The sequence below is a fragment of the Podarcis vaucheri genome (genome assembly GCF_965113315.1).
Source record: "Podarcis vaucheri genome assembly, chromosome: 3".
Taxonomy (NCBI): Eukaryota; Metazoa; Chordata; class Lepidosauria; order Squamata; family Lacertidae; genus Podarcis; species Podarcis vaucheri.
This window is the reverse complement of record NC_138761.1, coordinates 110,965,944-110,992,285: the sequence shown is the minus strand read 5'-3', so window position 1 is coordinate 110,992,285 and position 26,342 is coordinate 110,965,944. Positions and strand designations below refer to the sequence as shown.

At 43.5% G+C, this 26,342-nt stretch overlaps 1 long non-coding RNA gene across 1 annotated transcript; it reads right to left on the bottom strand.

Annotated features, from left to right (window-relative positions):
* Positions 1-19,868: 19,868 nt before the first annotated feature.
* Positions 19,869-22,479, bottom strand: LOC309528372. The gene is made up of 2 exons (XR_014217719.1): positions 22,378-22,479; positions 19,869-20,497 (listed from the first exon to the last, which is right to left on the bottom strand). It is a non-coding gene; the product is annotated as an uncharacterized lncRNA (long non-coding RNA).
* Positions 22,480-26,342: the final 3,863 nt, after the last annotated feature.

Genomic DNA, 26,342 nt, shown 5'->3' with positions numbered 1-26,342 from the left:
AGCTGCGGCTGGGCTGGAAGCCAATGTGCAAAGAGCTTTGCACTGCTGTAAGCCTGCATGGGGCTTTTATAGTATTTTACAAGCAGAGAAATGAAGACCTTTTGGCCACATCAGGGAGCTGGTGTTGTTGTTGTTTAGTCATTTAGTCATGTCCGACTCTTTCTGACCCCATGGACCAGAGCACGCCAGGCGCTGCTGTCTTCCATTGTCTCCTGCAGTTTGGTCAAACTCATGCTGGTAGCTTCGAGAACACTGTCCAACCATCTCGTCCTCCATCGTCCCCTTCTCCTTGTGCCCTCCATCTTTCCCAACATCAGGGTCTTTTCCAGGGAGTCTTTTCTTCTCATGAGGTGGCCAAAGTAATGGAGCCTCACCTTCATGATCTGTCATTCCAGTGAGCACTCAGGGCTAATTTCCTTAAGAATGGATAGGTTTGATCTTCTTGCAGTCCATGGGACTCTCAAGAGTCTCCTCCAGCACCATAATTCAAAAGCATCAATTCTTTGGCACCAGCCTTCTTTATGGTCCAGCTCTCACTTCCATACATCACTACTGGGAAAACCATAGCTTTAACTATACGGACCTTTGTCGGCAAGGTGATGTCTCTGCTTTTTAAGATGCTGTCTAGGTTTGTCATCACTTTTCTCCCAAGAAGCAGGCGTCTTTTAATTTCGTGGCTGCTGTCACCATCTGCAGTGATCATGAAGCCCAATAAGGTAAAATCTCTCACTTCCTCCATTTCTTCCCCTTCTATTTGCCAGAAGGTGATGGGACCAGTGGCCATGATCTTCGTTTTTTTGATGTTGAGCTTCAGACCATATTTTGCGCTCTCCTCTTTCACCCTCATTAAAAGCTTCTTTAATTCCTCCTCACTTTCTGCCACCAAGTTGTGTCATCTGCATATCTGAGGTTGTTGATATTTCTTCCGGCAATCTTAATTCCGGCTAGGGATTCATCCAGCCCAGCCTTTCGCATGATGAATTCTGCATATAAGTTAAATAAGCAGGGAGACAATATACAGTCTTGTCGTACTCCTTTCCCAATTTTGAACCAATCAGTTGTTCCATATCCAGTTCTAACACTGTAGCTTCTTGTCCCACATAGAGATTTCTCAGGAGACAGATGAGGTGATCAGGCCCTCCAATTTCTTTAACAACTTGCCATATTTTGCTGTGGTCGACACAGTCAAAAGCTTTTGCATAGTCAATGAAGCAGAAGTAGATTTTTTTCTAGAACTCTCTGAGGTAAGCTCAAAAAAAATCCCCACCTTCAAATATTTCTGAGAAAATTGTGTGTCTGTGTGTACACACACACATCCTCTCTGAGGAATTTTTCAGTTTGCTCACAACAACAACCCACACAGCTGGAGGAAAGGACATTACACAAGACTCCTGGCTGAAAAGCGTTTTAAACTGAAGCCTCTGGCGTCTACCCATTGCAATGCACTGGCAAGGGCAAATTGCATGGATATATTTGGGTTTACACATACCTGAATTATAGATTTAATCATTATTGGCATCTGGCACTAGCTGGGGCTCAGATAGGATGGGCAGCTGTTGCTTAGTAATAGTGGAAAGACTGCATCTCTCAAACACATCCAGGAGATAAGGGAACAGTGAATGGCAAATCAATGAACTGATTCACACCTCCGTGGCATCATCTAAATAATTTATAGTGTCCCTGTACACTTCAATGGGTTATATAACAGCATTAAAATTTAAAACCAAGGAAAAACCTTAAGGACAAATCCCAGCCCCAAGAGCATTAAACTTTAATTTTTTTATTTAGACACTCATATTGTGTGCTATTTCTCAGATCGAACTAAGTCGGCTAACATCAATTAAAATACAACTGTGCATATAAATGAGCTTATCTCAAACAGCATCTAAGTATAATATAGCTGGACTCGGGTGGTGCTGTGGTCTAAACCACAGAGCCTAGGGCTTGCCGATCGGAAGGTCGGCGGTTCAAATCCCCGCGACGGGATGAGCTCCCGTTGTTCAGTCCCAGATCCTACCCACCTAGCAGTTTGAAAGCACATCAAAGTGCAAGTAGATAAATAGGTAACGCTCCAGTGGGAAGGTAAATGGCATTTCTGTGTGCTGCTCTGGTTCGCCAGAAGCGGCTTAGTCATGCTGGCCACATGAACCAGAAGCTGTACACCGGCTCCCCTGGCCAATAAAGCGAGATGAGCGCCACCACCCCAGAGTCATCTGCGACTGGACCTAACGGTCAGGGGTACCTTTACCTTTACCTATAATATAGCCATTGTAAGTATAACATGGTAATTCTGTATAATATAGAATAGTATTAATATCAGGGACGTGGTTTTGTAGAAAACCACGTAAGAGGCTCAAAGACACCTGGGAAGATTGTTGGGCATGGTTGCTCCTGGTGTCCAGATTGACACATGCACACACACACACACACACACACACACACACACAGATCCTGACTTCTGGCTTGACCCTCAGACCGATCACAACCAGCCTGGCTGTTTTACTCAGTCCTGGCTCCTTCAACATAGAATCACAGTATTGTAGAACTGGAAGGGACCACAAAGGTCATCTGGACCAACTCTTTGCAATGCAGGAATCTTTTTGCCTAATGTGGGGCTCAAATGCACAAGCCAGAGATCAAGAGTCTCATGTTTTACCCATGCTCTGTCTCATACTGCTGTTCAGCAACTGGCTACTGACACCCTCAGCTTGGTGTAACAAACAGGTATCCCATCTCAGAAAGTATTTTTTTCCACATCCTCCTTTTCGTCTGGATGAGTCCCAAGTGGATATCAGCTAGCTAATATATATATATATATATATATATATAGAGAGAGAGAGAGAGAGAGTGCTAAAGAATGTGACTGTATACCTCTGTTCAAGGCTGTATTTTTAATGACAGCTTTAGTACCAGAGATGATTTTATTTATTTATTTATTTATTTATTTATTTATTTATACCCCGCCCATCTGGCTGGGTTTCCCCAGCCGCTCTGGGCGGCTTCCAACAGAATATTAAAATACAATAGTCTATTAAACATTAAAAGCTTCCCTAAACAGGGCTGCAACTCTGTTGTCACAAGTGCAACATAGCTTATAAATGTGATGTCTACAGACGCCATTGCTTTCAAAAGCCAAATTTTATTCTAACTGAGGAAATATGCACACTTGCATGTACACACACAAACACACACACTTTGATGCCTTATTCCTAGTTTTAAAAAACTGGCTCAGTAATGACATCATAGGTTGTTCTCTGAACGCATTTAAAGATAGCCATATACATTGCAAGAACCATATGAGTCCCTCCATCCAGCCTCTAGGCGAGAGTACACAAAATTCCCAGAGTTAATGGTGATCCTGCTAATTCAACCAACCATCAATTAATAATCGTGGCATAAAATTATTAAACTTTTAAGCAGATGACGCTAGTCTTCACAGAGAGATTCTTCACCGGCTAGCCATTTATTTATTTTTAAGACACCTTTCTAAAAGTTGGGAATGTCCTCAGGAATAGAAATTGAAATCTCTTCCATTGCTTTCAAGGGCGTGTGTGTGTGTTGTGCACATTCCGTATTAAATTGTAGAGGGATTTCCCCCCCCCCAGCTAGAATACACGTAGGGGGACTGATTTCAGCCCATCCGTCAGTCCTAATCAAAGTGAAGAATAGACGCTTTCAAGAAGACAGATATATAATCTTATTCATTATGTGGCTGGCATCTGAATTGTTTGTATTTGGTTCGCAAGGGCAGGCAGTTTTGAGGCCTCTCCCTGCAACCATCAGCTTAGTTTTAATAGTCTGCCAGAATGAATATTCTTGTAGCAGCACACTAGTGATGCTACCCACTGCCAGGGAATCAATGCTTTGCAGAAGGAACTACACATTCTGCAAAACAGGGGGCTTCTACCCAAAAAAGTCAGCCCTGTGCAAAGTTATCCACTTCCCCTTATCCTGTCTCTTAACATCATTATGCTCTGAAATTCCTTATGTCCAGTGCTTTTATTCGGGGGGGGGGAGGAATGATGGTACTCACCATGAAGTTGTTATAGTAACTGTGACATCTTAAACCAGTACTTTTCTTCTAGAAAAAAAAGGTACCAATACTGCGTAAACCCCCCCCCCTTGAGAAACTCCCAGAAAAAAATCACTGTTTATGCCCACCAATGTAGGGTTGTCATATTTCAAACAGTGAAAATCCGGACATAAAAGTTGTTGAGCATTTTTAAAGTTGTTTTTTAGTTGTGCTTTTTTGGCAAATTCACCAAAAAAAAGAGAGAAGCTTTTGAGCTGCTTTTAAGGGGAAATGCCAAAAACGACACTGCCATACGTCCGGATTTCCCCAGACATTTTTAGCAATTTTCTACTGGACACTGCTTCCCATGCAGTATTCCAGATATGTCCTAAAATGGCACTCAACATAACCCTAGAATGGCACTCAATTACCCAGAGCAGGGGCAAATAAACACTATAGGGCCAATTAGGAATTTCCCCAAAAGCAAATACTAACTTTAAAAGAAGGATCACTCCCCACCCACCCCAAAAAAACATCATTGTTTTGCTTGCATTTTTTAAAGATACACATTAAATGCAAAGATTTAAAATTGTGTATTCGCCATCCTGTGCTCCTTTGGAAGGAAGGGTAGGATATAAATGTAATAATAATAATAATAATAATAATAATAATAATAATAATAATTTGACCTTCAAGTGAGCAGCAAGATAAGATAGAATTCTATTGTTGGAATTTGGGGGGCAGGGGTACTGTAAATTAAGAATGAATACCACAATCTGCCTTTCAATTACACAAATGGATACCTTCCCTACATCCAAGGGAACTTTTGGTATACATAAAATCTATTAGTGGCTTTGTTGTGTTCAGGCATTGAGGTGAAGAAGACTTTGTAGATGGTGGGATAGCCTGGATAAAGTACATGACATTATATGAGGTACTCTGAGTAATCCATTAATTAACAGATGACATATTCTGTATAAACACTACTTGGGAGTCCAAAGATGCGAGGCCCTTAATTACATCTTAATGAAAAATCACAATGGGAAGCAAAAATAAAACAAGAAAATAGGAGGAAACATAATTAAACTCTTCTCTGCCTTTGTGCCTTTTTAAAGATGGAATTATGCCTGCCAGTCAGTTGGTGAAGGTTAGGAGACTTAGTTCTTACATGTCAGATTTTCCATGGCTGACTTGGGATTTATGGAGAAGATTTCACAGGATAAGCTGTAAGCCTCTTAGGATCAAATGCAGCTTTTGAAAAGGCACATCAATCAGCGGTTGACTCTTGACAGTGATAAATTGAATAATGAATCTTAATTGCACCTATTTTCTTCACTTTGTAGGAAAAGTTTATATTTAAAACCGAGAGGTGCTTGTGAAGCTAACTTCAAGGTAGATGTCAAGGGGCTCCTTTCCCCGCAAATGTGGGTGAAGGGTCTTAAAAGCACATTATCTACTGCTGAGCCTCCTTTGATGTGAGTACAGAGCTCACCAAAAGTCTCTCAACTAAGACTTTCTATTTGAGTTGAAGTTCAATAAACCTGACAGGTAAGCCCCAGGCAGACTGACCAGTTCCTTGATCTGCTTTCCCCAAACGGAAATAAATAAATACACAAGTTACTATTATCATCTCTTTCATTAATTTCCCATCATGGAGCTCTGCAAGTTCTAAAGCAGGGTGGGGAATCTCAGGTAACCTTAAGGACTCTCCATCTAGCCCCCTGAACTCTTCCTAGGCCATTCCACCAGCCCTGCTCTGTGCTCCCGGATGCTTGTGCCTGGTTGGAATTTGTCCATGGTCAGTGATAGTCCTTCTCACTTCCCTCTAGATGGAGAGGGTATATGCAGAAACCTCAGACTTCTTGTATGGTTAGGTCGTAGCCTACTGTACAAATTAAGTTGCTGAGATGCTGCAGGGGAAAATGCGGGGACCAGTGGGCATGGAATAGGAGCAAAGGCAGCAGGGTTGTGAAGGAGGGACTCTGCACTGGATGTGTTCGCTAAAGCTTAAAACCCCAGCAGGATGAGGAAGATGGAGAAGATACTGCTTCTGGGCTGATGTTCACAGGTAGCTGCTTAGGAGATGTCCAAGGCTCCACTTCCCTTTCCAATCACCACCAGACTGTTCCAATTAGAGGAGTGGGAAGCCAAATACCTGTAGTATATAGATACTGTTGCCCAGTGCTTTTTATCTAAAAAAATGTTTAGGGGTACTCTCATTTTCCTACTCATATTGAAATACTGCTCCCCTAGGGGGGAAAAGCACTGCTGTTGCCCCCAGGACAGTTCAGTAGAGGAGGAAATTATTGGGTTGTCTAGATTTGTTGCAATAAATATTTGCCAAGATTTCTTTGAGTTCCCACCTCCTTCGTATACTTATTTGTCAACTGTCTGATCCTGGTCTGGTATGTACCGTAGAGAGTCCCCCTGGTTATCTTGTAGCATCAGATGATGGGTGTTGACAGGATTGTAATCAAATTGAGGAAACTGAGAAACAAGAGGAAGGTATCTGTTCAGAGGAGCCCTGTATCAAGTTTGCAGAAGTACAAGGAACTGGAAATTTGAGTTTAGAAAGCACTGTTAAGTGTGGGGACCCCATACGAAGCAACAATAAAATGGTGAGTATTGGTTGGGTTGGGAAGAAATAGGAAACAGGGAAGGGGGGTTGAATAAGGCATGATTGTCTGCTTGGGACATTGAGCAGCAGTGCCCCACATTGCAACATTTTGATGTCAACTTCACTTGTCGCATAATAACAGCCATAGCAAATGCAATGGCAATCAGATAGGGGGAACAAATGTGTGGTTCTTCATAACACTTCTTGGCCCAAAAGGGTGTTAAATACATCCTTCCATTCCACCCTGTTCATTCACTTCCTGCAGATCAATACATATACAAAGGTATTGCACTGGTTGCACAAAACAAATTTCTGTTCTATGAAAGCTGAGTGCCTTGTATTTGAACCACTTTGATAGCACTAAATTTAAATACAGTCAAACCTCAGTTTTCGAACGTCTCAGCTGCCAAACGTTTCAGAAGCCGAATGGTGAAAACCCAGAAGTGAATGCTTACGTTTTCGAATGCGCCTTGGAAGTCGAACAACTTCCGGGGCGTGTTTCTCAATTTTCTCCATTGAATTTGCTGACAGCCCTTTGATCAGCAGTTTTCGAACGTTTTTAAAGTCGAACAGACTTCCAGAACGGATTACGTTCAAAAACCGAGGTTCCACTATATAACCCTTTCAACAGGTGCTGTGGGATTTTTTATTTATTTATTTTTATGTAAAGCTATACATTTATTTATTGAATGGATGGATGGATGATAAAATCTGATATGGTAATCTGGTCATATAACTGGCAAATATTAACAGGCAGTGTATTCAGAATTGAGCATGCCATTACATGTTTAAATTTACCTCTATGACCATGAGGTCTAGAAACTTGCCTCTCCTACTCCCCATCCCCCTCACCCCTCCACAGATTTTTACAAAAGGGAGTTTCTGACAAAAGGCGGACCTATTCTTTGCTCAGTTATAATCTACAAGTGTTTCTAGTGATCACAGGTCTTCATGCCATTTCCCTTCCACTGGAGTCAGTGGGAGGGAGTCAGATAGAAATTATTCCAGCTCTGGGCCTCTCATTCCAGGGCCATATGCCAAGAGAAGGTGTGGGTCTTCTTCACTCTCCATAGCACTGGAGCTCCAATGCTTAAGAGAAGCCACCTGCAGATTTTTTTGGCAGGCTCAATTTCAGGTCTTTCTCACCATGGATGGAGATCTCTGTTCCCAGAGAGGGAGATCCAATGGGATCTGGGTCCCTGGGATGCCCTCCCATAAACAAAAGTATTGCAGCCTGTTAACTATCTTGATGGCTAAGTCAATGCACAAGAGTCCTGTTTGGCAAAAGAAAACTGGTTCAACCCTTGTTAGCAGAAGAAGATGTCTAAAATTGTTTTATGTTTGGGTTTAAACAATCATATTGAGCATGGCTATAAACACTCCCCACATGCATTAGAGAATCTGTCTCTGCACATCTATCTTCCAAATCTGTGTTCTGTGCAGCTATTTGTTCTTCCGTTCAATAGAGAAACCCCCGCTTGCCATAGCAACCAGGGCATTAGCAATTCTGCCTGTGAGTTACAAAATAGTTTCTAAATGTGGCACATCAATATGTAAAGCGAGCTCTAATAATTTTCTACATTGTTTCACAGAGGATTGGAGGAGTGTGGGAACAGATCTTTTATTGTGTGAAACAAAACAAAAACAACAAAACAAATTGAGGATTGATCCAATTGCCAAACCACAGTCATAATTAATCTGCATTCTCATCCATTTGTCATTTTCTTGTCCGTAATACTTCTTTTTCTAAAAAGGCATGGAATCAAATGGAGGTAATAGGCAATGTAATGCGTCCAAAGAAACAGACATGGAGGAATAAACACTCAGCTACTGTAGCTGCTCCATAAATGCTTAGGTGAGTTTACACAGTGGTACAATAGGCAACTCTATAGCAGTTTGTGAACATATTGGGATTTAGGTTTCATTTCTCTTCCTCAGAACTCTCTAAGCCTTCACCAGAGTCGCAAAGTGATTTCATGCTCTTTATTGAGCTCATAGTGGTGAGGAGGAATGAATGAAAGTCCCCTCAAAGTATCTGCTTATATACATTATTTACACAATGGGCTGCACATGATTGGTTAATTCTGGAATTCTACTGTAAGCCAATCAGGTTGTGGATTCACTTATATCTGGAGCATGATTGGGTGGTTCCTGCCAACCAATCATACTGCTGCATTGTTCTTGGACCAATCAGACTGCTGCATTCTGAATCCTATTGTTCTAGGACCAATCAGACTGCTGCAATTTGGATCCTATTGTTCTAGGACCAATCAGACTGCTGCAGTTTGGATCCTAGTCAACTCAGTACATAACAGTGCCCTTCAGATGTTACGGACTTCAACAGCCAAGCTGGCTGGAAGTGATGGGAGTTGCAGTGCAAAACATCTGGAGGTCACCATGTGGGCAGAGACTGTCATTCTATGAAGTGCCACAACCCTTCCAAGAGGCAAAGGCACTTTCCTCATTCAGAAAGGCATCTTAGGCTCACAATCAATGGGTGGGAGGGGGGGTCATATGACTTTCCTTTCCCCTCTACAAAGCCGGCTTCTTGTCAGTTTCATGGCTTGGTCCTGGATGGCTAGCCCTTGCCTATTCTGTTTGGGTCTTTTCAAAGTTATCCCAACTACAGTAGTGCCTCGCAAGACGAAATTAATTCGTTCCGCAAGTTTTTTCTTCTTGCGAGTTTTTCGTCTTGCGAAGCACGGTTTCCGATAGGAATGCATTGAAAATCAATCAATGCGTTCCTATGGAAACCGCCTTCAGACCAGGTCCGGGGACAGTCTGTCCCCTGACCTCCTCTGAAGGCTGGGGGGGCAAGGGCTTTTCTTCCCACCCCCAGCATTTAAAAAAACCCCGGGACAGTGGAGGACTTCTCCGCTGTCCGGGGCGATTTAAAAGCCTCTGGGAAGGCAGGCAGGGGGGACAAAGACTTTTGCCCCCCGACGGCCTTCAGAAGAGGTCCAGGACCTCTTCTGAAGGCCGGCGGGGGGCGAAAGTCTTTGCTGCCCCCCGCCAGCCTTCAAAAGCCATCCGGGATAGCGGGAAGCGCTTCCCTGCTATCCCAGACTGCTTTTAAAATGCTGGCGGTGGGGAGCAAAGCCTTTTTGCCCCCGCCGGCCTTCCTGGACCTCTTCTGAAGGCCGGAGGGGAGGGGAGGCTTTGCTCCCCACCGCCAGCATTTAAAAGAGGTCCCCGGAGATTTCCCTATGGGCTTTCTTCTTGCGAAGCAAGCCCATAGGGAAATTCGTCTTGCGAAGCAACTCGCAAACGGAAAACCCTTTCGTCTTGCGGGTTTTCCGTCTTGCGAAGCATTCGTCTTGCGGGGTACCACTGTATATATGAGGTCACAGATTAGTGGCTCCTTTGTTGGTTGAATGCATTTAAAGATGTGTGGTGAATTTGGAGCCTAATTGGGATTTCTTAGAAGACTTAGTCTGATAAAAACATATTTTACTTCTTCTTACCTGCCTCCCAAGGAAAAGAATATTCCCTCCCTTATTTATTTATTTATTTATTTATTTATTTAGGAGGGCCTGCCTATCCCAACACACACAATTTCTCCAAAACAATGCAGGTCATTATCAAGTTGTTATAAAGATTGACATTTTGCTAGTAACAACGTGGTTCATTATACAGATGGGCATTTTGCTAGCAAGTATAAATTTTCCTATTCATTCAGGTGCATTCATTAAAAATGTCAATACTTTAACCCATCACCACACGAACGTCATGAAATGCTAACCATAAACTTTTCCTTTGAACACAGAATACAAAATGCTTCCTTAGAACAAACTGATGAATGGAGTTCAGGCCAATAGGAATCTTTACATAAGAATGAGCCCATTCAAAGACACCCAGCTCCTTATTCAAGAGTTTTATTCTTTGTTATTGTACCTTCTGAAATATTTTTTCCTGCTATTGAGATTTACGCAGTTTCATTTCATCATCAGATTCAAAAATATTGTACTTTCTGAGCTGTTAAACACTCCCTTCTGTCTTCTGTCACACACATACACAATGCAGACCCTAACCCTTGCTTTACTTCAAAGAGCAGTAATAATCTCCTTTGTCCTCTCCAGTGATTTGTGAATGAGAAGTTCTGGCACAGAATAACACAACACTGCTAAACAAGAGAGCAATCACTCATTCTGAAGGCAAAGAAATTCGCCTTTTCATATTTTGACCTTCTCCAAAAAGCAGAATTTCTCTCAATGCAGTGTGAAGTTTGGATGTGCATTTTAAGAAAGAGGACAGGTTTTTTTCTTAAATTCAAGGAATAAATGGAACATGATCAAAGGTAGTTCTGCTTCCCAATCAGAGTTGGATGTTGGAAATGACGAGGAGTTAAATCCCTTCATAGATCATATTTCTGAGTGTCTGCTCTAATTCTTGGTCATACACTCCCTTCCTTTGCCAAGTACTTTTCTTTTTTCCTTGGAAACAAATGAGAGCTGAAGTGAACATGAAAAATGTTCATAATTTGGCAGATTTCCCCATTTTGCCATTCAAACATTGCCTGAGAAATTAAAAATGCAATGTGCACTTCAAATGCTAGGAAATTTCACTCAATCAAGGGAAAGAATCTGGAGGGTGAAGCTGATGTGATCAATATTGGTGTATACAAGAGAGAATACATTAAAACAATCCATAGATAGGCAACTTAAATGCTCAGTTCCACAACCTATCACAAGAGTCCCTTCTTTTGAGCTTTAACTTGATTGACTAACCTCACAGAGAAGGACTGGAATCATTCCATGATCTGGCTATATTGTTACCTGAGAAGTTTGTTTCCACCAGTGACCATAGCAGATATAAAGGTAAAGGTAAAGGTACCCCTGCCCATATGGGCCAGTCGTGTCCGCATCTAGGGTTGTGCGCTCATCTCAAGAGGCCGGGAGCCAGCGCTGTCCGCAGACACTTCCGGGTCACGTGGCCAGCGTGACGAAGCTGCTCTGGCGAGCCAGCACCCGCGCAGCACACGGAAATGCCGTTTACCTTCCCGCTATAAAGCGGTACCTATTTATCTACTTGCACTTGAAGTGCTTTCGAACTGCTAGGTAGGCAGGAGCAGGGACCGAGCAACGGGAGCTCACCCCGCCGTGGGGATTCGAACCACCAACCATACGATTGGCAAGTCCTAGGCACTGAGGTTTTACCCACAGCGCCACCCATAGCAGATATGGGTGTAGTTAAATTACAGATCACACAGCTATGGAGGTGAGACTCCACATTTAAGTTCAACAATGGAAGCTAGAGCTTCTTCGCAATTACTACATCCCTTTCTATCCTCCATTCAGGCAAGCAAGAAGCATCATCAGAGTCCAAGACACATTCCATCCAGCCAAATACATTCAAGCATACCTGGTGAGGGGCTTGGCTGGGAGGTTGTGTGGACTGTGGAGAGTCGTGAGGGCCAGGTAGGGAAGTCTGGAGGTCCACATATGCTCCCTGGACCCGAGCTACCCCATTCCTTCTCTTAGCAGTCTCTGGTACTATACTATCACCAGTACCAATTTGGCTGATGGAAAAACTAGCTTTGTTTATACATTTGTTAAATTTCATGCCTCTTTTTATATAATGGTATTACCCTACTGCTATTTCATGTTTTGCTTTTCTTAGTTCACCAGTTAACCTGATTTTTTTTGTCCTATTAATATGGATTTTGTAACTGTGTGCCATTCCTGTACTGAACAAAAAAGTCACTGTAACTTGTTATTTTCATATATATATTTGTGTGTGTGTGTGTGTGTTCATAGAAACCAGAGATGGGGAAGAATGTGGAAGAAGGATTTTCCTTTCAGATGACATTTGTTGACTGACAGGCTAGGAAGCTCTCTGCATCAGGACACCAAATCCAAACTGAGAGGTTATAACTCATATTTTTACTCACTCAAAAATACATACTATCAGATATCCTTCCATTCCTGAATAGCAAAAATAGAGAATGGAAAAGCAGGTGAAGTGTATACATGAGTTTTAAACTGCCCTATATATGTGTGCAGATGCCTTCAAATCAATTTCCAATTGTATTACACAGTTTCATCTCACGGGGAAAGCTATTCTGAAATCCATTCTCTTCTCTCAGTTACTCCTGGGGATCCAAGTGTGTAATGATTTCTGTTTTTCATTTACATGATTTGGGACTGTAAGAAGACAGTTCTCTCTCCAGCTTATCACTGTTAGGATGACTGTCTCCTGCCCATTTCCCCATATATATTCTACAATCATTTTTCACCACCTGCTATTCTAATATTTTGGTTCCACATTTGATTTTTTTGTATTAAAAAAAAACCTTGACTACCATTTGATTTATTCATTGATTTTATCAGTGTCTTTCAAAAGTCTATAAAAAAATATGTTGATAGATCTATCTTTCCTAGAGCTATGCCTAGATGTTTTTTTCAGAGGTACTTCTACATAACTTAAAAATTATATGGGCCACTCTAAAGCACATTTTGTGCTCAGTATCCACCCAAGCTAGTGAACAGTCAGCTGGTGTGTGAATGATGGCCACAAAATATCTGTTGCTGACTGCTGTTTGCATGCCACAGTTCTAAGCCACCCCCATGAGAATAAAGACACAAGGACACAGAATTTTAGGTTAATGTTAATGGGCAAAATTTAGGCCAAAACTTTATTGGTTACAGAATGTGAGTGGTATTGGCTTAGGCATTGGCATCAACAGACTATATCTGACTCCTGCCCGCCTTGCAGGGAGCCTGGTAAGGGTAAACCACCAGTAGGGGGAGTCCCGCCAATGTGGATCGACTTGAGCATCCCCTGGGTTCCCGCTGGGGTCGTGGCATGGCCCTAGCCCCTCCCCTGGCTTCGGACAAGATCCACACCCCGGGATTCCTTTATTGGAATACCCTTGAGTACGGAGGGGCAGGTGATGGCTGCACCTCCCCTCCCCCACACATCGCTATTCCAATGTCTAACCACCACACAAGCCCAAAGTTCGCCACCAATACACTCACACCTGCAACCAGCCTCTTATGCATTTGATAATATTGGCCAATCACACATCATTTCTGGAGTCAGAAAGATGAATGCCATCTGCACGGTAAAGCACCTCATTGTGGTACGCAAGTCCTGGGTGGCACATCACCTGGCCACCCAGTGACAACACCTTGCACATCACAGCTCGATGCAAGAGTTTCCTGGCTTTGTTAGTGGCAGCTGGGCAAAGACGGTTGTGCTAAACGCGTCTTTCCAGGAGTTGTGACCACAAAAGTGTCGTTTTTGGGGAACGTTGTTGACAACTCCTCCAAGTCCTTTTCAATGCTTGATCTCAAGTTTACACCCTTCTGCAAGGGCAACTCGTTCACTCCCAGCTGCACAATCAATGCGGAGGGAGACCCCCTGGCCTTCGCAATCGGCAAAAAACTCTTCATTGCACATACCGTGCATCAATATCCAGGAAACTCTGACGTGCTCTGGTAGGCCAAGTTGGCATCCCAAGCCACATTCCATCGCCACTCTGAAGCATATTTTGTGCTCGGTATCCACCCAAACTAGTGAACAGTCAGCTGGTGTGTGAATGATGGCCACAAAATATCTGATTGCTGACTGCTGTTTACCACATCTGGAAACATTTGTTGTCCTTCACATCTTTACAGCCCAGTCCTATGCATACTCACTCATTTCACTGTGTTCAATGGGTCTTACTACCAGGACATGGGTGGCGCTGTGGTTTAAACCACTGAGCCACTTGGGCTTGCCAATTGGAAGGTCGGCGGTTTGAAGCCCCACGACAGAGTGAGCTCCTGTTGCTCTGTCCCAGCCCCTGCCAACCTAGCAGTTTGAAAGCATACCAGCACGAGTAGATAAATAGGTACTGTTGCAGCGGGAAGGTATACGACATTTCCATGCATTCTGGCTTCTGTCATGGTGTTCCATTGCACCAGAAGTGGTTTAGTCATACTAGCCACATGACCACAGAAAGCTGTCTGAGGACAAACGCCGGTTCCCTCAGCCTGAAAGTGGAGATGCACCCCAAAGTCGAATTCGACTGGACTTAATTGTCCAGGGGCCCTTTACCTTTACTCCCAGGAAAATGTGCACAAATGTTTCTAAGGCTGCAACTCCATACCTACTTACCTAAAAGTAAGGCCCGTTGAGTTCAACCATCGTAGTCACCATTTCTAACTTGACATTTTTAGGTGATCTGTGTAGCACCTGATTACTAAAGACTGTGCTACTTTAATCAGATGGTTTTTGTTCTGTTTTTTTAATGGGAACAGTAGGTGTGAGCTGTCGCTGGTTTGGACAAGATTATCTGGCTGCCCTTCCGACATCAGACTCTGAAAAGTGAGCAACAGACCAGAAGCAGTGCCTTTGTTCTCTCACCCAGTGACTTTCCTCTCTCCACATCTTCCTGCTCTTTTTTCGTTGTGGAAAAAGCCAAAGATTTTCACAATATTCAGGTAGTTGAGAGCAAAAGCAGGCGTCTTCCTTTGACGGTTTCTTTATGTACATCGTTTCAGATCTTGCTCTCACTGGGCTGAATTCTATGACTGGGGTAAGCCAGGTGACATGTCAGCTAAGCCTCTCTTCTTTTTTCAACGGATCAGTTTGATTAGAAGGGAATCTCAGGGTAAAGGAAGAATGGTTATAAAGGGTTGTGGCAGCTCATAAAGAGAGGCTGGATCAAATATCTAAAATCAAGATTTCTTCCCTGAGAGCACATTTCAAATATTAAACATGTAAAATGGTATTTTAATTCAGCTTCTGGGAGGGGAAAACACCTTTTTCAAATTCTCCATTAACATGCACACCATTATCTATTTTAGGATATATTCCTCTCTTAAGAGTACATCAAGTACTCTGACCTTCTGTGGCCCTTCCACAGCTGATGCATCTCATATATTACCTTTCCCTACAATGGCTTGCAGTACCAACATGCAGTGACAGCTATAACAAGTAAATTCTGCCTAGCAAGAGGCCCACTCTAACACACTGGGAAACAGAATTGCTACTGCCCGTCTCTCCAGAAAGGTATGGGAGAAAGTGATGCTAATATCCAATACCAAGATACCAAGACTGCTAGGCTGGCAGGTTGAGCACACTGCATTATGGTAGTGAGTCATGGGCAACTTACAACTCCCAGGAGCGATGCCTCAATGCCTTCCACATGCATTGCATCTGGAAGATTTTGGGCACCACATGGCAGGACAGAGTCTCGAAGAAGAGTTCTCCCAAGCCCACATTCCCAGTATGTTTGCACTCCTGTCTCAGAGACATATACACTGGCTTGGTCATGTACACAGAACGGAAAACGGCAAGATTCACAAGGATGTGCTCTACAGGCACCAGGCTCGTTGACAGACCAACTCCGAGTTTCAAAGATGCCTACAAACATGACATGATGGCTGGCAGCATCAACCTCATTGTGTTGGAATCCCATGCAGATGACCACAGTGCCCAGAGACAGACAGTCAGGTCATGCGTCCACAGCACTGACCAGAGGAGGCATGACCATTGGGATGAGCACCGAAAGAAGAAACGCCATGGTACACCTGCAACCAGATGCTTTCATCTGCCCCAGCTGCAATAAAACATGTCTCTCCCGTATTGATCTCTGGAGCCACAGTAGGTGCTGTAACCGTCCAATGGTTTGACTTCACCCCCCAAGGCAAACTCATCCATTGCCTCCTGAGACAGATGAATGCCAACAACTGCAGCCTGTTATTTAATACTGAAATGAGTTTTCTTCCTGATTTGATTGTGGAGCATTTCTCTGTCTTCCTATTTAATTAATTAATTAATTAATCATTCATCCCACACTTTTCCATTTATTTCCCTGAAACTTTCCTAGCTGCAAGAAGTCCATCTCTTACTTTTTAAAGTGGATTTGTTGTGCTAGGGCAACAGAGTTCTCTAATCCACTTTAATTGTGCAAAGTAAAATCCCCAGTGTGTGGGGGGGGGAGAGAACCCCTCCTGCAAAATACTGACAGTGGAGGCGACCTCAGATGGGGTGTAATCTCTCCAAAAACAAAAGAAGCCAGTCTGCCTGTGGGTTCTTATTTGGCCTTTCTAAGCATCTGCCTATATTCAGTAAAAAAACAAAACCCTAGGCATTTTATGCACTGCAGCAAATAGGGCACTATGAGCACACCTGAGCCACGCAAGTCGTAAAAAGACCAAAAAAGGTGTGAGATTGCACAGCTGTTTCCCTGAAACCCTGAGGAATCCCTGCAAAAGGTCATTGTCAGCTCTCACTTGCCCTGGGATGGCAAAGGGAGAGCAGGTGCTTTGGCTGCCCTAATCACAATGTTTCAGAAACGTACAATTCATTGGAGGAAAGGGTGGTCTGTCGATTGCCAGATACAGCTAAATCAGATTAGGTACGTTGTGCTCTGATGTCATCGCATTGGGCATGTGGAGAGAATTTCAGTCCCCTGAAATAGATACTCTTGAGGCAAAAATTGACCCTGGAGAACATTTAGCATTACTTCCTAATCCCTTCAAAATGGGTTAGATTCTGCAGCTCCGAGTCTTATAGATTGACATGTTGCCTGCATTTCTTTCTCTTCCCCTTTATATTGGAGTATTCCTCAGTCAGGTTGATGCTAGTGCCGCATCCCAAGAAAGCAAAGAACAGATTTCTCAATGTGCAATTATGAAGGTTTAGTTGGAGCAGCAACACACAGAATTTAACTGAGAGTTGGGGGGAGCGTGTTAGCATACAAATCTTAAATAGGAAAGTGACACCTCATATGCCTTAGAAACGTAGGACACAGAATTTGTTTTGTTAACATGGATTTAGCATGAAAACCCTTGAAAGATGTAACACCTTTGGGTTTGTTTGGTTTTTTTTAAGCTGGCAATGATAAGAGACTATATTCATTTTAATTAAAAAGAAAAACTCACAATGAAGTAGTCTGGGACAAAAAATAATCAAACTTTCGAAATTCGCCACTTCAGAAGCAATAATGCTTTTCTGAAAGTATAATTTAGGCTGTATGTCAAGAAACAGAATGTTTTATTGTTCTGCCATGCTTAGGATAAAACTATTTTTGCTTAAGCTATTTTGGCATGTCACATTATCTTGAAGCATTTCAAAATAGAATGACATGAAATGCTCACATTGAAATGTTTGGCTACAGCAGAAAGCATTCCATAAATGCTCATCTCAATGGCCATGTATTAAGGCACTGACTTTCCGCTCTGGATTTATGTCAGTGCAACAAAAAGCTTAGTCTGCAGATTCTTGAAAAGACTGTCATTGGATATATATAAAATATGTATCCATTTCCAGCAATGATCCCTATGTCACAATGGGTTGAAGTTGTCCTGAAGCCTCCTGTCCTGCAGGGGACACACCCACCCTGGAAGCCTGGCCTAGACTTAGCAAGAGAAGAGGAAACCAATGCTAATGTACACAAAGCATCCACATTTCTTCTACCTCCTCCTGGCTTGCCTTCCTAGAGGCAAGCAGGCAGATAAGAAGAAGAAGAAGAAGAAGAAGAAGAAGAAGAAGAAGAAGAAGAGGAGGAGGAGGAGGAGGAGTTTGGATTTGATATCCCGCTTTATCACTACCTGAAGGAGTCTCAAAGCAGCTAACATTTTCCTTTCCCTTCCTCCCCCACAACAAATACTCTGTGAGGTGAGTGGGGCTGAGAGACTTCAGAGAAGTGTGACTAGCCCAAGGTCACCCAGCAGCTACATGTGGAGGAGCGGAGACACGAACCCGGTTCCCCAGATTACGAGACTACCGCTCTTAACCGCTACACCACACTGGGAAGGAACACCCAGGGTAACACTAACAGTAAAGCCGGCTCAATATATTTTGCTGCCTGAGGCACAATGGCGTTCTCTCTCAGGGAATATACAGGGGCCAACTGGACTGGTAGTTGAATACTGGTCCAATACTGGTTAAAGGACCGCAGTTGAGGACAGAAGGCTAGCGTATGGGGACAGGGCAGGCCATGTAGCACCCCCAACACTGTCCACTCCCTGCACCTCAGCACCTGCTGTCTGAGGCAGCTGCCTCACTTTGCTTTATCATTGGGCTGGCCCTGAGTAACAGTAACAACTTTATTTACTTAGTTATGTGCCATAGCAAAGGGGGGAAAGGCATGCAGAGTTGAGCTATAAATTTGGGTCATAATTTCCTGGCAGCACAAACAGAGAAATGGGCAAGGCAATAATATAATTTTCCTTCTCTTCCTTCTCTACCACACACCCACCCAGTCTGTTCTTGGAGTCCACCCCAATCCTCAGGGGAAGGGCATGAGAATAAGCTATGTTATACAAACAGAAGTCATTGTGTGAAGTGGACCACTTTGTTGAATCCAACCCAGTATTCCTTACTGGAAAGGGGACATGTGAATACATCCATAGCTGGAGCAAGATTTGGAAGCGGGGCTAGAGGAGTTGTTTTGACCCACTGTGAAGTTAGGGGTTCCTTCCACTAGAACTCCCCTTTGCCCTGTTTGGACTCCCAAGGTGTACATTTAGGAGACTAATTTAGTATCTTTCCCCTAATGAATCAGAAAAGAAGAATATTCTTGTTTATCTCTAAAGGAGGTGACCTTCCAGATGTTGCTGAAGGACAACTCCCATCAGTCCCAGAAAGAACGTCCAATGGCCAAGGATAATGGAACCACACCTGTTCTGAAGCCAGCCCATAGCAGGAGGAGTGTGTGGTACTGCTGTCACGGAAGCAGGCAGAGTTCAGAAAGCCTTGGGGTGAGGATGAGTTATTCTGGAGATAAGAAATATGGTCAAATGTTTATATAGAGTGAGGTCTAGTATTGTGTGATCAGTCAGTGGTTAATGAGTATGTAATTCACTTTGACAAGAACTGGAGAATGCTACTGCACCATTAGGTTAGGACTTTAGAGCAGAAGTCCAGGGCCCCACTCAACAGAATGAGTGGGAAGACCCCCAAATGCAGTAGGGGTAGCTAATACACAATACCATCTAACCATCCAACCAACCAACCAACAATACCATCTACCATCTAAAGTCCTGGGCACTCATAAAACCATTAAGCACAGAGTCTAATAACCTAACTGCACAACTTAGTACACGGCACAACTTTCAGGTTAGGACATCTCCAGTGAGACACAGGTGGCTTTTGGTTCTTGAAGTGAAGATTAAGCCTGGTGATTTTATAGCTTTGGGCTTTGTTTGGAGGAAAATGTAACAAGAGAAGAAGAAGAAGAAGAAGAAGAAGAAGAAGAAGAAGAAGAAGAAGAAGAAGATAATTAAGAGGCCTGAAGGCTAAATGTTCAGTCAAGGTCTACGTACTTCTCTTTGCAATTAGTACATTCAAAAAATAATAATGTTGATGTAACCCCCTCCTTGTGTGCAGCTGAAGACAACTGTTGTCCCTCTCCTCCCCTTCTCTAAAATGTTTGAGAGGTAGATGTTAAGAGTGGAGATAATACTGTAGCAGTTCCCCCAGAAAATAAAGCCAATAGACTCAGATTTGTCTTGTACAGCTCCAATAAAAAGCTAACAGACCGTTTTCACAGAAGCCCGATAGTCATCTTCTGACTTTGATTAGCACTCCAGCGTCTTCCTGATGCTCTCTTCCTGTCTTTTAGCCTCAGAGGTAGTTCTGATATACAGATGGCCTCTGCTAAATGAAGCATATAGGGAGACAGCTCGATTTCTGGTGGCAGCTGTCCCAGGTTGAGTTCGACAAACTAAAATCTCATGACATCACTGACCAGGAAGGTAACTGAGCAGGTGGTCTTTCCTTCCACCCAAACTTCTGTATGTGTGCTCAAAGTAGAATTTGCATTTCCCAATGGCCCTTCAGGAGTTGAATTTGTTGACCTTTTATCCATCTTCTCTGATACAGTGGGATGTAACTACAGGGAATATGCCAGTGGTTATGCTCAGCCAGTAGATCTAAATAAATTGAGAAGGATTTATTGACAAAAAGATGAGAGTGTTTGCATTAGAGAATTGCTATTAAGGAGGGTGATCAGATTTCTAGAGATTAGTTAGGCCAGAGCTTTATAACCTGCATTTAAATTAGGAAAGCATTAAAGCTTACAATTTTCAAAATCCAAAGTCGAAAAAATGACTAGCATTTAAATAAAACAAAATAAATTGTTTTGGTTCTATTTTGATAATTGTAAGTACTGAAATATAGGATGCACTACAATATTTTTGGCATCTGGGTGACAAGTAGTGGAATCAGTGGCTGTATAAATCCTAAATGTGGCTGGATTTTTAAAATGAATTTTGTTTACTTGTTTTTTTTTAGATTTATAGCCTATATACTCATTTTAAAGGCTGGGCATAACAATTTAAACACATAAAAATGACATTATATGGAATAAAAATTCCCCACATTAAAAAATATGTCTTAAAGTTCTCTGCTGACTTTCACTATTTTGATGATGATGATGATTCATTATGATAATTTTATTACTTTACATATTTTAAGAAAACAATCTCAACCTACATTAAAACATCAAATAAAACTATCTAGAATAAAACATTACAGAAGAAAGTCAAATATAAAGTATCCATTCAAAGCAACATAATTAACAAAAATGTTATCTTCAAGATTTCAAAATAAAAACATTACAAAGGAAGTCAACTACAGAATGCACATTTAATGCAGCAACATTAGCAAAACAATAAAAAATAAACATTTGAAAAGAAAACATTACTAAAGGAAGTCAAATTTAAAATGCACATTTATGGCAGCACAATTGGCAAGAGAATAAAGTATTATCATAAGCACAGAACATATTTGCTGCTGTTACTGCCAATCCTGTCCATGGTACTTCATGGCGGGCAGTGGTTATGGAAGCTCAGGCTCAATGACCTTGGTCTGCACCAAGAAACAGCCAAATTATTCCAAACAGAACACATATATTTTTCGTTCTATAACACGCACATAGTTTTTAGAGGAGGAAAACAAGAAAAAAAAATATTCTAAACGAAACAGTGGATGTATGATTTTTGTGGTTCATGCTGTGGCCACAGACATGTGATCTGACAGTGAGTTTGAGGTAGCCCAATGCAAAAATCCTGAGGATCCATGTGGATCCGTGCTTTGTAACCATGTTTTAAGTGGGGAGGGAAGGAAAAGCACTCAAGGGACAAGGAACACGCGTGGGGTGGGTGGAGAAAGATGCTGTTAATAATGCAGAAGATGCTTTTCTCCCTCCTCCCTGGCTCACTGGAAAACTTTGCTGCTATTTAGTCAGCTGAGAGGGACAGAGAGCCTGCTTGCTTTAAAGGAGCCAACCAGACAGGAGCCGCTTACACTGCTTTGCTCCTTTAAAGCAAGCAGGCTCTCTGTCCCTCTCTCCTCCCCACTCAGCGGCTCTTCTCTCGCTTTGCTGTTTCAAAGCGAGCCACGGAGGAGGGAAGGAAGGGGAACCATGGATCCTCTGCTCACGATTGCACCAGATCCCCCGCCATCCGTAGGCATTCACTCCATAACACGCACAGACATTTCCCCTTACTTTCTAGGAGGAAAAAAGTGAGTGTTATGGTGCAAAAAATACGGTAATTCTAATGATGGATTTCCCCTGGCATAGAATGAGAATGTCAGAATATTCCATCTCTCAAAGATGCATTCTCTTCTTTGTCAAGACTGTTTGAGGCCCATGACAATATATGAGAGTAGCAGGATGTGCATAGCTTCTTGGAGCATAAGATGTTGGGCATGCAAACATTATGTGAATTCTCCCGCTATTGTCAGGATGCTGTCAGCAGCTCCCGGCTGGTTGCTCAGGAAAGTATAAAGACAGGGGAAAGTTTCTTACAGTCCTTTTTGAATTCAATCTTTACAGAGAGAGGCTTTAGAAACCAGCTTCTTGGATAATGGCATTGTCCCAAGTGAATCTCCATCACCTCGTCTCTCCCACTTCCTCATTTGTCACTTCTACAGGTGCTGCTAAGTGCCCTCTGTCTTTAATAATACAAATAAATAATAATAAATTTTTATTTATACCCCACCCTCCCCAGCCAGAGCCAGGCTCAGGGCGGCTAACACCAGGAAAATTACAATAAAAACATAATAGTGGAGAGTGAACCAATTTAAAATACAGTGGTGCTTCGGGTTACATACCCTTCAGGTTACATACGCTTCAGGTTACAGACTCTGCTAACCCAGAAATAGTACCTCGGGTTAAGAACTTTGCTTCAGGATGAGAACAGAAATCATGCTCCGGTGGCACAGCAGCAGGAGGAGGCCCCATTAGCTAAAGTGGTGCTTCAGGTTAAGAACAGTTTCAGGTTAAGTATGGACCTCCGGAATGAATTAAGTATTTAACCCGAGGTACCACTGTATATTGTTACCTGAGAAGTTTGTTTCCACCAGTGACCATAGCAGATATGGGTATAGTTAAATTAACCCATTAGCTAAAGTGGTGCTTCATGTTAAGAACAGTTTCAGGTTAAGAACAGACCTCTGGAACGAATTAAGTACTTAACCCGAGGTACCACTGTACAGGTTAAAAATGCAATTTGAAATGCAGCCTCATTTTAATAGTAGCCCATAGATCAAAACCAAAAGGGGAGGGAAACATAAGGGTCAGACCGAGTCCAAACCAAAGGCCAGGCGGAACAGCTCTGTCTTGCAGGCCCTGCGGAAAGATGTCAAGTCCCGCAGGGCCCTAGTCTCTTGTGACAGAGCGTTCCACCAAGTCGGGGCCAGTACCGAAAAGGCCCTGGCCCTAGTTGAGACCAATCTAACCACCTTGCGACTTGGGACCTCCAAAGTGTTGTCGTTTGTGAACTTCAAGGTCCTCCGTGGGGCATACCAGGAGAGGCGGTCCTGTAGGTACGTGGGTCCTAGGCTCTTTGCCCTCCTACTTTTAAGGCTCGCCGAGATGGAGGGTCTGGAATGCTTTCTACTGACAATGTATCAGCCAGCTGCTGCTCCGGCTCTGCCTGCTCCTTCTCTTCCATGATTTCCCAACTTTTCCCCTCATCTGCCTCTGAGCTGCGACCTCCCTCAAACCCCAGTTGTAAATCTATACTGTCTTCCTCTTCCTGCTTCCTGGAAGGGTCAGGATGGGGAGGCGGTTTCCACCATTCCTCCTCTGCCCAGTCCCTGACAGCTATTTGCTAAAGCGTGTTCTCCTTCATGGAGAGCCCGTGTTGCGGTGGGGGCCGTCAGGACACTCCAAAGTTGTGGGGCGGGCTAATTGGCCGTTGGCCACTGATACGATTGGGCTTCCCTTGTTGTTGGGAAGAAGTTAATGTTGCCATTTGTTGATTGACAGCCAGAAATGCTAAAACTCTCTGCACGAGGTGTGGAGCTTCCTCTTTTCGCCCCGTGCATCAGATTGCCCACCCCCCCTCTCTAGAATTAGGGTTGTTCGCGTTGATCTTGCTATACCTGTCATGGGGTCATCTGCTATTGGGGCAGGGGCCCGGTAGGAATTTTGTCCATCTGGCTGATTGGCTGGGGCCATTTGGTTTTTGCCTACTGCGTAGCAAATCGCCACAACTTGTAAGGTTGTGGTTAGGCATTGGTTTATGGTTTGGTTGGTTGAGGGGCATGGATTGGCTATGCCTGCCCCTCTAATGCTGTTGCTGCAAGGGATTCTGTTAAAGGAATCGGGGGCTAACTATTGCTTGTCCACTCTGTCAAGGGGGCTCGGGCCATAGCAATGAGCTCCTGGTTGCATTTGGGGAGGGCTGAGGGCAGGTTCCCTGCTCCGTCGCTACCCCCAAGTGTATTCCCCTTTTCTGACTTTCGCAGGCATGCGGAATGTCAGACTGTCCCCCACGGTGGGGGTAGATAGTCGCAACCAATGCCTGAGCAACCACTCACTTGTTTGTATTTTAATAAAGTTGTGGCCAAAATTATGCCAAAAATCTTAAACAAAAATTCCGTGTGATGTGTGAGTTATTGGGGTGGCCCTGGGGACCTCGACACGCAAATCTCTCACCACATAATCACAGGCTGGCCAACTAGGGCACCAAGGGCACTGCCCCATCACATGGGAGTTTAAAAGAGGAATTAAAACTTTACCTCCAAATTAAAAACCACTCTGTCTTCTGTTTCCTGCCTACTCCTTAGTCTTTCATTTCTACTGCTGCAACCATTTCTGCCAATCTCACATTCTCTGGCCAATCCTATTGGCCTAGCCAAAACAATTGCTATACCTCGAAGTGTCCCCCTCCCATCTCAGGGCAGAAAAAATACCGTCACATAGCAACTGGTAGAGCAACCTGGTAGGGCTTCTGATTTCTTAATCCAGGCTTCCTCAAACTCAGCCCTTCAGATGTTTTGAGACTACAATTCCCATCATCTCTGACCACTGGTCCTGCTAGCTAGGATCATGGGAGTTGTAGGCCAAAAACATCTGGAGGGCCAAGTTTGAGGAAGCCTGTCTTAATCTTTATCTGCGTCCTTAAAGGCAATCCAGCCAGTTGGAGCACAGGAGTTAGCAGGCAGCTCAAAAAGACGCTCCCAAATAGCCTGGGCTTTTGACTCTGAAGCCCTGGCAATTTAGCAAGCCAAGTAGAATTTTTCTTCTGTTCTGAGTATTCCCAGATTTATTTCTGTACAAAGCAGCCTCCTGAACTGTAGCAAAAAAAACATATTTTACTGAGAACCTACCCACGAAGTGGTCAAAGCCGCTCCCTCCCTCCCTCCCTCCCTCCCTCCCTCCCTCCCTTTCTCTCTCGCTCTCCTTATTATTGATTATTGATTTGACCAGGAAGGATCTTTAGTGCTTGGTGGAAGATGAAGCAAAACTGCAAAGCATCAATGCACAATTTGTGGGTCTTTGTTTTGTTTTTTAAGAAGAAGAAGAGGAGGAGGAGTTTGGATTTGATATCCCACTTTATCACTACCCGAAGGAGTCTCAAAGCAACTAACAATCTCCTTTCCCTTCCTCCCCCACAACAAACACTCTGTGAGGTGAGTGGGGCTGAGAGACTTCAGAGAAGTGTGACTAGCCCAAGTTCACCCAGCAGCTGCATGTGGAGGAGTGGAGACGCGAACCCAATTCACCAGATTACGAGACTACCGCTTTTAATTACTACATCACCACACTGGCTCTTTTAGCTGTATTACTATTGTATTTGGATTGGAGCATTGGGTTGGAAGTACCTATGCAGATGTCTCTGGCGTCTGGGGTGTTAAGGGAGGGGTAGTACCTCTGGCGGGGGATGAGTCCCTTCCCAGTCTGCCCTCTCTTCTCCCTCTGACCACTTCTGGCTGTCCCACCACCAATCCCCTGGCTCTGAGCCTTCTTACTCTGGGGGTTGCCTTGGGGGTGTTCCCCAGATGGTGCCTCTCACAACATCCAGCTAGTCCATGACAATAGGTCTGGAAACCTTTCAAAATTTGCCATGACTCTGACAAACCATTTGAACAACCATACTGATCTAGGTGTGTAGCCTTATCAGACTTTACCGACTGGTGGGGTCTGCGTTGCTCCTGGGAGGGAGGAAGGAAGTCAAATGACACCAAGGTTGATTCAGAGAAAGAGTTTATTCTGCTCTCCAGATAGCAGAAGGCACTTGCGTGGTTCAGTCCACAGCAAGTCCAAAGAAATGAGAGATTTCGTGCAGTATATATATCCTCCAGGCACCCTCTCCCTTCCCTAGGAATCCAGCCACATCAGCTTATACACGCAAGTTGACATCACAGATGTTCCTGCTCCTTACTCTTAACCATAAAAGGGTTTTCCTCTTCCTATACTCTTGACCATAAAAGGGTGTTCCTGTTCCTATACTCTTATCTTGGAGCCAGAGGTCACCAACTCCT